General features: G+C 31.7%; 2 long non-coding RNA genes across 2 annotated transcripts; both read left to right on the top strand.

Annotated features, from left to right (window-relative positions):
* The first annotated feature begins 1,941 nt into the window (after window positions 1–1,941).
* LOC107910187 (uncharacterized) lies at window positions 1,942–9,179 on the top strand. Its single transcript, XR_001687525.2, has 3 exons — window positions 1,942–2,238; window positions 8,745–8,885; window positions 8,973–9,179. It is a non-coding gene; the product is annotated as an uncharacterized lncRNA (long non-coding RNA).
* Window positions 9,180–9,436: 257 nt separating this feature from the next.
* LOC107908321 (uncharacterized) lies at window positions 9,437–10,583 on the top strand. The gene is made up of 4 exons (XR_001686978.2): window positions 9,437–9,498; window positions 9,579–9,671; window positions 9,746–9,847; window positions 10,002–10,583. It is a non-coding gene; the product is annotated as an uncharacterized lncRNA (long non-coding RNA).
* The last annotated feature ends 2,973 nt before the right edge of the window (window positions 10,584–13,556 follow it).

Here is a 13,556-nt window from a genome sequence, read left to right as displayed (position 1 = left end):
ATCCATAATATGGATTTAATAAGTATTTAAATCAAGTAAGTCGTTAATTATAGTACATGGATTAAATTGTAAAAGTGTAATCATTAGTGAGAATCGATTTAGGAAATGCAAGAGGTCTTATGTAGCAATTTAATCAAGGTCTTAAATGTAATATGACCATTTTGAAAGTGTGATTAGTGGCTAAGTTTCATCTTTGCCATCAATCTCCACTAAGTGGGATGAGCATGAATCATGGCCATTCATAGATGATTAATTAAGTTTAATTAAGATTAATTAGGATTTTAATGACTTATATATATACCATCACTACAACAAAATAGGTTTTTAGCAGTACTTTTGGTGGCGTTTGGACAAAAAAACGCTGCTATATATTGGGAATTAGCGGCGATAGTCGAAAAATGCCGCAATATGTCGTGCATTAGCGGCGCTTGTTGAAAAACGCCACTATAGGTCGAGCGTTAGCGGCGCTCTTTGAAAAACGCCGCTAAAATTTAAGCATAATGCCGTCGTTTTATGTTGAGCTTTAGTGGAATTAGCGGCGCTTGTTGAAAAACGCCGCTATAGGTCGAGCATTAGTGGCGCTCTTTGAAACACGCCGCAAAAAATTAAGCACAACGCCGTTTTATGTTGAGCTTTAGTGGCATTAGCGGCGCTTTTTTGAAAAATGTCGCTATATGTCGAGCATTAGCGACGCTTTTGAAAAACGCCGCAAAAAAAATTAAAAACATCTGTTTTAACTGGTTTATTTATATTAATTAAAATATAATTTATTTTTAATTGAATATTTAAATTCTTCAGTAAAAAATAATGACATGTAGAAAAAATTTAAAAGTAAAAACATAGAAAAATATTTGTTAAAAATGAAAAAAAATTAAGAGACTATTATTTAAAATAATTTTAAAGTTTTTTGAGTACACGACTGGTTTTAATTTATATATTAAATAATTTTTTATATAATTATAAAAGAGATAGTATTAATTTTAAAATATTGAATTAATTATTATTATAGTTTAGAGTTTATGGTTTAGGGTATATGGTTTAGGTTTTAAGGTTTAAGATTTAGGGATTATGGTTTATGGTTTAAGGTTTAGGAGTTACTATTTTAAGGTTTACGGATTATGGGTTTAGAGTTTAAGGGTTAGGGTTTAAGGTTTAAGGTTTAGGGTTTAAGGGCTTAGGGTTTAAGGTTTAGGGGATAGGGGTTAGGGGTTTAAGGTTTAGATTAATTAGTGTTTCTTAATCAAGCCTTTTTCACCATTACTTGTAGGGTTCTTAGAATGCCATATGTTCGTGCTCGTGTTTGAAACAAGTTTCAGACACGAATACTTGAAGTAAAATCAAGAGTCAAAGGAATAGAATTATCCTTTCTATTAACCAATCATGTACTTCTTTCGTGTTGTTTTGATCCTTCTAATTTGTTCGATTCTATCATAACATCAAAAGCTTAATTTGTCTTCTTTAATACAAAAAACTACGTATTCTTCATTAGGAAGACATATCCAGCTCGAGTTTTCATATTATTTAAAATTATTTTCATACACAATTATAAAGTTTTACAAATTAAATATATAGTGTGGAACAAAAAAAATTTAATTTAAAGGAATTTAAGAAATAATTAAACCTTTCAAATATAGAAACAAATTTAATTTAAAGGAATTTTATTTTAATAAAAACGGCACCGTTTGATAGGATTTGTTAGTGGCGTTTTTGGTGAAACCGCAATATGTCGAGCTATAACGGCGCTATACTAAAAATGCCGCAAAAAGTTATTCTATTTTTATCAAAACAGTGCCTTACTATTTGCTTCTTTAGTGGCGTTTCTGGTAAAATGCCGCTAAAGGTCGGGCTTTAACGGCACTAGATTAAAAACGCCACAAAATGTTATTTTGTTTGAATCAACACGTCACCATGTTTGTAGGTTTTTTAGTGGCGTTTTAAGGTAAACGCCGCAATGTAGGGATTTAGCAGCGCTAGTGGATAAACGCCGCAGAGGTTGATTTCTTTTAGGCAAAACGTCCTTGTTTTGCTTTCCTCCATTTTCCCCCTTCTTCTGAATTTCATTTCCCCCTTTTTCCCAAGCCTGAAATCGTCGTTCATTTCCCCGAAATTTGCAGCCCAACTATTTTCCCCAACCTTTTAGATTTTTTTCTTTTTTCCCCCCGAAATCCCTAAGTTCCACCCGAAATCAGCAGCCCAACTATTTTCCCCAAATCGGCAGCCTTGAAATCGATATTGAAGGTTTGTTCTTGTGCCTTGAAATCTAGGGTTTTCAGTTTCTACCAGGTCGAATTGGAAAGGCTTTGGTAGAGTTTGATTCGTGATTATTTTCGTTTATTTTTCACATATTATCTTTGAATTTTATTATATAATTAAGTTTCTTTGTTGTTGTTTTTTTCACTCTGCAATTGTAATTTTCTATTTTTTTGACATGGGATTTAACAGAAAGCTAGGATTTTCAATTAGTTTTACAATTTAATTTTCTATCGTATAGTTGTGAGTTAGAAATTAATTTCCAGTTTGATGCCATCGAGTGCAGTATCAATTTAGGGGTTCTTTTAATTTTTTTTGTTCTTCCTGGCCGTTGATTTTTGTAGTACATTTAGTTGAGAAATAGCCATTGAAGTGACAGATGCTAGTAGTTTCAGTGTATTTTTCAATCTAATTTGTTTTGGGAATGTGATCAATGTAGCTATTTTATTATCAATAAGGTCAATTCTTAGATTAAAGCGTAGTGCTCAAATCGATTCTCATTATGCTCAATTAGATACATTAGAACAGCTTCAGGAAATCATTTGACAGCATAACCTGATTCAGCTTTTTTTTACTCAGTTTTGTTCCTTCTTTCTTGATAATCTGTGTTGCATATAGGTTTGAGTTGTTAACAAAAGCAATATATTTTGTTCTGGTTTGGAGATTTTTCCTTTAAAATCCTTTTGTTTTCTGGGTTTTTCTTGTAATCATTAATTGTGTGTTAGTACCTGTATTAAAAATGAAGCAATCTGTCCATTAACAAGGAATTTGTGTTCAACTATCTGATATGATATAACCCTTCTAAAGAACTTTTATTTGTTGAACAATAATATGGAGGTTTGAACCATAATTTACTTCTGTTATTTTTTAGAGAATTTCTATTGCATTTCCATGTTCTCTTCACGTTGATGGTTTGAACCATAATTTACTCTGTTTTTTTTTTTCCAGAAGTTTGTTAACAGTGAAACTGTGTTTGACATGATTTTATACTTTTATCTTTTATTCGTACTTCTGTTTTTTTTTTCTAGAAGTTTGCTTCGAATTAGAGCAAATTTAAGGTATTTATTCGTATGTTTCCCTAAATAGTTTTCTTAAAAAAACATCTCCAATTGTTTAAATTTTTGTATGGTTATATTTTAGCTTTATATTTTAATTATTATTTTTAAGTTTTAAAAGGGAGTTTTAATTATCATTTTAGCTTTATACATCATCTTAGCATAAAACTTCAGCTTTATATTTTAATTATCATTTTAGCTTTATATGTTTCTGGCTCAATTTGCACGTAAATTTGCAACTTATTACATAATTTGAGGTTTAAATTATGATTGTGACTTCTCCACGTATTATTTACCCAAGCAAAAACAAATACACAAATTATTAAATTTGGTATTCAAATTCTTAAATTACTTTATATATTTGATTAATTGAATAAATTATGTTTGATTAGTTTATTCGGTTTAATGTGAATAAATTATCGATTATCGATTAAATTGAATAAATTATGTTTGATTAGTTTATTTGATTTTATGTCAATAAATTATCAATTTTTTATGTAATTTAATAAATTATCGATTTTATATTTGATTAATTGATTGAATTTAGTTTGATGTTAATGATTAAGAATCTTTTACATACAAATAAATGATCGATTTATCATATATAGGTTATTAAATATATATTATTTTGCCAAATATATTTATTTTGTAATGCCAACTCAAAGTCTTATTTTTTTTTAATTTTACTTATTTTGATCAATATAGACAAATTAATTATATATTGTAATGCCAACTCAAAGGCTTATTTTTTTTTAATTTAACTTATTTTGATAAATATAGACAAATTAATTGTATCTTGTAATGCCAACTCAATGTCTTTTTTTTTTATTTTATATATTTTACTTATTTTGATAAATATAGATAAATTAACTATATTTCAATTTCTTCCCCCACTAATACAAGGAAAGCAAAATTGATACAAGGAAAGCAAAATTGAGTTTACTCTATCATATAAAATAAGATAAAATATATTTGTCACAAGATTATTAATAAAAGCTACAAAATGATCTTTGAATTATTCGGAAATTAAAAGTTCTATTTTAAATGAATATATAATTTACGTAACTTATATAATTTACATTAACTCACATAACTTACATAACTTAATAATCATATCATAACTTACATAATTTACATACCTTTAAAGAATTAAAAAAAAACTTTGGATCTTAACTTAATAACTTATATATATATCATACCATAACTTACATAATACATAAATATATATCATATCATAACTTACATAACTCACATACATACATAACTTAATAACTTATATATATCATATCATAACTCACATAACTTAATAACTTATATATATCATACCATAACTTACAAAACAAATACATAACTTACATAATTTACATAATACATAAATATATATCATATCATAACTTACATAACTCACATACATACATAAAATTCTTAAATTACTTATATATATCATATCATAACTCACATATCTTACATAACTTAATAACTTATATATATATCATATCATAACTTACGTAACTCACATAACTTACATAACTTAATCATACTTATAACTTACATAAATATATATCATATCATAACTTACATAACTTACATAACTTAATTATACTTATCCTTAAACCTTAAACTTGTGTAATTTATTGCTAACTTTAGACTTCAAGAACTACGAAATGGACCGATCCTGGATGAATTTGTCAAGGGTAAGCAACAACTATTGAAATGGAGTACAAACTTTTCTAAATTTTGCATTTCAAAATGCAAGCTAAGAGAATATGATTCTTTGCCTATGTAAAAAGTTTGACGACATCAATTGGCATTATCGTGAAGTTGTCTACGAGCATCTAATTGTTGATGGGTTTATTCGGGGTTATAAAAAATAGATTTTCCATGGAGAATGCACACCTAGTACTTCCTCTTCAACGATGGATGTATCTTATCCTCGTATTGCTTACCATCGGTTTGTTAGAGAAGATGACATGGAAGGTATGTTGCGGGATGCATTTAATATGCACAATCATGGTTTCCAATCGTTTCCACCTGACTTTGTGGCATTCGATGATTGTAATCTCGGTGGAAATGCTTTTACCAAAACGGGAAGAAGTATACCTCATGAAGAGTCGAATGGAGAAGCGGGGAAGTTCTACACGTTACTTAATGAAATGAATGAATAACTTTATGAGGGATCAAAATTTTCAAAAATGTCCTTCTGCATTCGTCTTTTTCAGTTAAAATGTTTAGGAGGGTGGACCGAAAACTCTTTGACAATGCTGTTAGAGTTTTTGAGAGATATGTTTCTGTTTGCAAAAATCCTTCATTCATGCAAAGATATGAAGAAATTGATAAAAGATTTAGGCCTTGGGTACAACAAAATTTATAGTTGCCCAAATGACTGCATGTTGTATTGGGGTGATCGAAAAAACCAGCAGTGTTGTCATGTATGCGTCCAATCCCGTTGGATGAATAGAAACACAGAAGATGGGAATGACGATGAAAATGATGCACAATCAAGGAAGAAGCCAATTAAGATTTTGCGATATTTTTCGCTAATACCAAGGCTTCAAAGGCTTTTCATGTCGTCAAAGACAACCGAGTCTATGACGTGGCACCATGATGGATGAACCAATGATGGATTATTAAGGCATCCGACGGATTCTTTAGCTTGGAAATCATTTGACAATAAATTTCCAAGCTTTGCAAGCGATCCTAGGAGTGTGAGGCTTGGGCTTACATCTAATGGATTTAATCCTTACAAAATCATGAGCACTACATACAGTACTTGGCCTGTAGTGCTTGTTCCTTACAATTTGCCTCCATGGATTTGCATGAAGCAATCTTCCTTTATCTTATCTATCATTATCCCTGGAGAGAAAGGTCCCGGAAATGATATTGACATTTATTTGTAGCCACTTATTGAAGAGTTAAAACAATTATGGGCTGGTGTTGAGACATATGATGTACTGAGAAAGGAGAACTTTAATTTACGTGCAGCTTTGATGTGGACTATTAATGACTTCCTGGCTTATGCCAATTTATCTGGTTGGAGTACCAAGGGAAGTTATGCTTGTCCTTGTTGTGCTGCGTAAACATGTTCGCAATGGTTATATAATGGGAAGTTCTCTTACATGGGGCATCGTCGGTGGTTATCGGGAAATCATAGATTTAGATTTCAGAGTACTCTATTTGACAGTAATGAAGAGTTCAGAGAAACTCCTTCGTAGATCGGTGGATCTGAAATCTTATTTATGTTGAAAGATATGAATTTCAGTTATGGGAAGATGAATCAACCGCCTAACACACAAAGAAATATAAGATTAAAGGATGAATCTGATGATGAATCTGATAAAGAGGATGATCCTAATGAGGCGAACTTATGGAAAAAAAGAAGTATTTTTTTTAGTTGCCTTATTGGGAGCATCAAATTTTACGACACAATCTTAATGTCATGCACATTGAGAAAAATGTTTGCAAGAACATCATTGGGACAATTTTGAATGTTGATGCAAAATCGAAAGACAATCTTCAGAGTTGACTTGATTTAGTCCACATAGGAATTCGACGTGATCTTCATCCCAAGCACTTCTGAATGGGAAATATCGGTTGCCGCATTTTATTTTTTCAATGTCAAATATGGAGAAAGAAGTGTTCCGCATGGTGTTGAAGGATATAAAGTTTCCAGATGCGTATGCATTAAATATATCTCGATGTGTGAGTATTAAAGATCGAAGACTATATTCCTTAAAATCACATGATTATCACATCTTGATGCAAGATTTACTGCCAGTTGCTTTACAATGTTGTATGTCAAAAAAGGTGACGTCTTGTATAATTGAACTATCCAATATAATAAAAGCCATTTGTGGCAAAGTTTTGGATGTTCAAGAACTTGAGAAAGTACAAGATCGAGCCGCTTTGACTTTATGCAATTTGAAGAAGATCTTCCCACCTTCCTTCTTCACTATTATGGTGTACTTGCTAATCCATCTCCCACATGAAGCAATACTTGGTGGACCCATTTTCTATTGATGGATGTATCCTATAGAAAGGTGTTAATTTATTTGTAAATTATTCCTTCATTTGCCTCTATGCCTTTAGTTACAACTTTTGATAATATTGTATATCGTGTTTAGGTTCTTATCCAAATTGAAGTCTTACTGCCGCAATAAGCGTTATCCAGAAGGATCAATTGCTGAAGGCTACTTTGCAGAGGAATGTATGACTTTCTGTTCAAGTTATTTAGAAGATGTTGAAACAAGACTGAACAGACCAAGTAGAAATGCTGGGCTCATTGATCATAACTTCACCGAAACTTATTTATTTCAAAGTTATGGAGAACCAATCGACAAAGTTGAAATTGCAGAATTAGATGATAGATCGTGGGTACGAGCACATCGATATGTTCTGTTTCACCACGATAAATATTCATCAATTATAAATTGTTTATCTTCTAACAAAGTAAACCTTTTTTTTAACAAATCTTGAGATCTCGTTCGCGCTCCCAAAGATTACAACATCGAGAGATTAATAAGTTATTCACAGAATCTTTTCATGAATGGCTAAGCCAAACGGTATGCAATTGAAGCTTTCATTGACAAATAATAATGTTTTCTCATAACATTTATAATTACTCAATTTACTTTTGATTCAATGGGTTTGGAGTGGGAAAGACGTCAATGACGAAGTTAAATGACTTTCCCAATGTTCGAATAAAGTAGGAAAAATATATAGTGCCTTTCTTATCAATGAATTCAGATTTCATACAAAATATCAGGAGAGATTGAGGAGAACTCAAAATTGTGGAATAGTTGTTAATTTTTTAATTACAAGTTATACTAGTGCTAGGGACAGTAATCCTGTTGAGGGAAATGTGGAGTATTACAGACTTCTTACTGACATAATTGAGTTGGATTACTATGGCAAATGGAAAGTTGTCTTATTTTGATGTGATTGGGCTGATATTAATACTACTCGCGGAATTAAACAAGATCAATTTGGTTTTACAATGGTGAACTTCTCTCGATTGATTCACATTGGACAACAATTGATAGATGAGTCGTATTTATTTTTTTCTCATATGAAGTAAGTTTTTTACTCAAAAGATCTAACTGACGAGGGTTGGTACGTTGCACTCTGTAACATCCCTAGAGACTTGTTTGACATGGGCAATGGAAGTAGAGATGACATCGACGACAGATCAGAAGCTTTGCCTTTTCCAGAACAAAACTTAAACGAAAATATCCCTAGTACTAGTACACAGTTTCAATGGGTTCGCTAGGATGTTGATGAATATATTTATGAATTATGATGTAGTAAGATTTTACGATTTTTTTAATTATATGTAATATCATAATTTAAATCTTGGTCTTATTAAATATTTCAACTATTTTATATGTACTATTATTGTTGTAATTAGTTACTAAATTTTCAACTATTTTATTTGTATTGCAGATAAAATGCCTAAAAGAAGATTGCGAGATCTAAGTATTGTTCAAAATACTCCAAACTCGGAAGAAACAATTAGTGAACAACAAACTACTATTGGATCTTCGAATGTTCCGAATACACCTGACGAACCTGCAGAACTTCAAAGTAATGTTAAATTTAATTTGCATGCGTGTTGACTTTTATTATTGATTCCTTTTTCAAATTCTTATATTATAATATATCATTTTTCAGCTGAAAGTGGTGGGATGCGCAGAGGTCGAGGACGTACGCTACTTAAAGATTTATACGAGTTAGATCCTGTCGAGTGTGTCAAAATATGTAGAAATATTTTTGGTCAGCCTGTTGGATTAGAAGCTCGACTTTTAGCAGGATATTTGGGCATTATAGCACGAAATGCCAATATGTTGCCTATCAACTACGAGTCATGACATCAAATGCCTGATAGTAACAAAAATGAAGCTCTCGATAATATTAAGGTAACATAACATTAATGTAATTTATATACTTTGGTTTAATTTTCATTTATATTTACTTTCTAAACTTGTGTTTTTTGTAGGCGAGGTTTGCTTTAGAGGTCTCGGATAATTATGTCAAGAAGGCATTAGGAAAAAGATGGAGAAACCATAAAAATACTTTAAAGAAAGAATATTTTAAGACAAAAACAATCCTCGAAGAGAAATTGCGAAATGTCCCGCCGGGAATGCTGAGGTACCAATGGGAAGATTTGGTTAGATTTTGGAATTCAAAGAAAGGAGAGGTATTACATACTTCCAAACTCTTATAATTTTTTTGGTTTATCGTATTTACTATATACGTAAAAATAATTTCATAATGTAGGATCGTGAACGAGTTGGAAAAAGTAGCAGGCAAAAATAGATATTCACTCACACAACTGGGTCGAAAAGTTTTGCTTGTGTAGTTGAGGCCAAGGTATTTTGAATTTATTAATAGTGTCAAATATTTATTACTTTCCATTAAATAATATTTTTACTACAATATTGTAGGAACTGTCGTCTGGTCAAAAAGTTGGACGCCTTCAACTTTTTGACAGTACACATAGGAAGAAAGATGGATCTCCTATGACTTCTGAAGCTGCAGAAATTATGGTATGTTTAGTTAATAAAATTTAAATTATTTTAAATATTTATAGTGTTTAATTATAACGGTTTAATTCGTCGTTTGTAATGCAAATAATATTAAGTTATGTTGCATTTGTTTTTATTATATATTTCGTTTCTAACTCTTTGATTAATTTATTAGGAGAAACTAAAGGATAAAAAGGTGGAGTATGAAGCGATTGCCTCGAGTGATAGTTTTGTTAATGTTGACGAAATTGATAATCAGATTATTACTGAAGTTTTGGGTCTTAAAAGGTATGGTCGAGTTCGATTTCAAGGATCTTTTGTTAACCCAACCCAATATTTAGATCTAGCTCGCAGTAAAATATGTCTTCGGGGAGTCAGACTCAAGTTGAAGTTCAGAGGTTAAGAGACCAGATGGCTTAGATGCAAGTGAGCACAGTTGAGTGAATTACTCAACTTAAAGCGGAGGCAGCATCGAGAGAAGCTGAAGTTCAAAGAAAATATGAAGAACTCCAGCTACAACTTAAAGCAGAGGCAGCAGCGAGGGAAGCAGAGGCAGCAGCGAGGGAAGCAGAGCAGAATAGAAAGTACGACGCACTCCAAAAATAGCTTCAGAATATGATGATGTTTCAGCAGTCGCAAAATCCGCCATCTTAGACTATTGTATGAATAATTTTAACATTTTAACTTTTAACATTATTGTAAGAATAATTTGAATTATACTTCATTTATCATTTTATATGATATATCTTTCGTTGAATTTGAAGTATCATTTAGATTTGTTGTTTTTGGTTGGTTTCCATGCTACAGGAAGGGTTGCATATGGATGAAAATTGGATTTTAGAAATATACCAAAGTTAGTGGCGTTTTTAGTAAAACGCCATTAAAGAACGATACTTTTAGCGGTGTTTATGAAAAAAGCGCCGCTAAAGATCATGTTCTTTAGTGGTGTTTGTGATAAAAGCGCTGCTAAAGAACATGACCTTTAGCGGCGTTTGATATAAAAGCGCCGCTAAAAGTAATGATCTATAGCGGCGTTTATTTGAAAAAACACCACCAATATTAACGACGTGGTCTATAGCGGCCTTTTTTGCGGTGCTTCCACAAGCGCCGCAATATACTTTTAGCGGCACTAAAAAGCGCCGCTATAGGCCTAAAAAAACACCGCTAAAAGCAATTTTACTGTTGTGCATGTTAGTGGGAAACAGAAACAAAAATTTTATCATCATCTTCTTCACATTGTCGTACATGCATAAGGTAAAAGAAAAGAACAACAAATTTCAAGGGTTTGCTTCACCATTGCCGTGAGCTTCCAAGACAAATTGCTCGAGACGAAGCTAGAACATCGAGGGACTAAAATGATAACGATTGGGCAGTAAATTTGAATAAAGTAAAGATGTTTCTTGTCTCATAAATGTTAAATATATTTGTGGTATGATGATTGTTGAAATGTTATGAATATGTAAGAGAATTCATTCATGCTATGATATGATGAAAACTGCGATGATTAGATGAACGAAATTAATGCTGCATGATGCTACTCAATTTCTACTAAAAAAAATTAATGCTACATGAAAATATAATGTATATATATATATTTGCAAGATGATGAAATTAAAGTGATATGATTTTTCTATGTAATTAAATAAATGATAAAGAGAAGATGTGGATATTATCATTATGAATGCCCTATTAAATGGTCTCAAATAGAGTTACGGGTATAGTTGGCATGTTATAGTATTAGTGTATGGAGATACTGTAGTGCCAATTGCATATTGCTTCGATTACATACTGATGCTCCAGGGGTGGCTATATGAGTGCTAAACACGTATTACTTCAATTACGTACCAATGATCTAAGGCAGATATGAGGTGTGTCGATGGTTTAATTTGTGTATCCAGTCTTGAGTCTGTGTTTGGTTAATAAGGGCTAAAACATAAATACTGCAAGGTTAATTTTATAAGTTGAAATATGAATTGAATTATATGAATAGCTCATGTTTGATTTGATCATTGAATCTTAATGTATTGTTTTTGAATTATGTTAGCATCACTAAGTTCATTTGCTCAGCAAGTAAATTTATTTATTTTCGTGTGCAGGTGATTGATTTGTTGTAATTTGACGTGTCAAATTAGGCTCCTCATTACACTTGACAAGCTTGTTTCTGAGCAATTTATATGTTTTTGTAATGTTTTTACTTAGTTTTTGTTTTTGGTTTTAATAAATGAAATGTTATGTTTTTTATTACTTTTGAGACCCGAAATGGCCAAATGCACCATTAAAGACCTAATGATTGGTTGAGTGTTGTAGGGATTCATCGGAGGCTCGAATGTAAGCAAAAATATCGCCTAAAAGAAGGATATCACTACATCAAAGCATGGAAGTCGTTATACCCTAAATAGTGTTGAACTGAAGATGATTGAGGCCCTTCATAGTGATATCTCGATACCCAAGCATGGGTATCAAGATATCCAATTCCTAAGGAATCGCATAAGTTAAGATTGACAAGGATATCACGATACCAGCCATAGGAATCGTGATATCCCTGATAAGGCAGACAAAAAATGACCATAGGGGCAACCATTGTCCGACTCCTACACCAATCAAAGAAACATGCTTAGGGGCATTTTGAGCATAAAAGATGGGTTAGAAACATTGCTAAAAGAAGCCAAAATTGGCTTGGAGAAAGGAGACTAGATAGACTTAGGCATTTTTCATTAGTTTTAGCTAGTTTTTCATTCTCTTTTCATATTCTAAGGTTTAGTTTTCTCCATAGCTTAGGGTTTTATTTTTCTTGCTTATTTTTCTGGTGTTTCTTAGTTCATATTGTTGGAAAAATCCCGGTTTGAAAATGATTTTCCTACACAGCGGAAAATTAAAATTTTGAAAATCGACGTAGTTTGAGATACTTATAGCAATAAAACTTAACCGAATTCGAACCTGTGTTTTCGGCTTAGCAGGCGTTCATTGTTTACGGCTTTCAACCAAACGATCTTCTTTGCTTTCTTGTATCACGAACTGCTTCAAGTGTGGGCTCAAACCAATTGAATCAAAACACATAATTAGAAAAAGTTTTCTCTCCTTTTCGGGTGAAAACAAAAATTCTTTCTGCTTTAATAGAAACCGGTAGAATTGTTATTCTGGAAAAATAAATTTAAAAGTTAAGAATAAGCTCTCTCTATTTTTCGATTGAGTAACAACCTCACAAAGTTGTTTCAATAACTCTACCGATGCTATCTATTTATGGGAAGAGAAGATAGAACCTTTGTAGAGTTGTAAAATTTTATTTCTACTAGAAAAACAATATCCTAGTTTATCAGGATATAGGGGGCGGAAACCCTAGTTAAAAATACTAGGGTTTTATCATCTGAACTCCTTATATGAGGGGTTTTGGGCCTCTATCACATCAGGTCCAATTACTAGTATTTCTTAGGCCTTTTTGACCCAATACTTTGCAATGTGATTCAACCCGATTCAGTTTTTCTATTTTCCAAAATAAACTTTAATATTTACATATTACATAATTTTCTCATCCCAATTTCACCCCCAATAAAATTTTGACGATTTTTCTCCCAGTAAAATTTTGACAAAATTCATTCAATATGTCACAACTCAACATGTTCACTATGACCGAATGATTTATTTTCACTTTTGGGTTTCAAAGTAGTCCAAAAACATAAATTCATTCTTCCATCATTTTTTAAGTAATCCTATACAGGATTGCAAATTTCCA

Source organism: Gossypium hirsutum, chromosome D02 (assembly GCF_007990345.1).
Source record: "Gossypium hirsutum isolate 1008001.06 chromosome D02, Gossypium_hirsutum_v2.1, whole genome shotgun sequence".
Taxonomy (NCBI): domain Eukaryota; kingdom Viridiplantae; phylum Streptophyta; class Magnoliopsida; order Malvales; family Malvaceae; genus Gossypium; species Gossypium hirsutum.
Note: the sequence above shows the minus strand (reverse complement) of the source record. Positions and strands in the feature narration are given on the sequence as shown.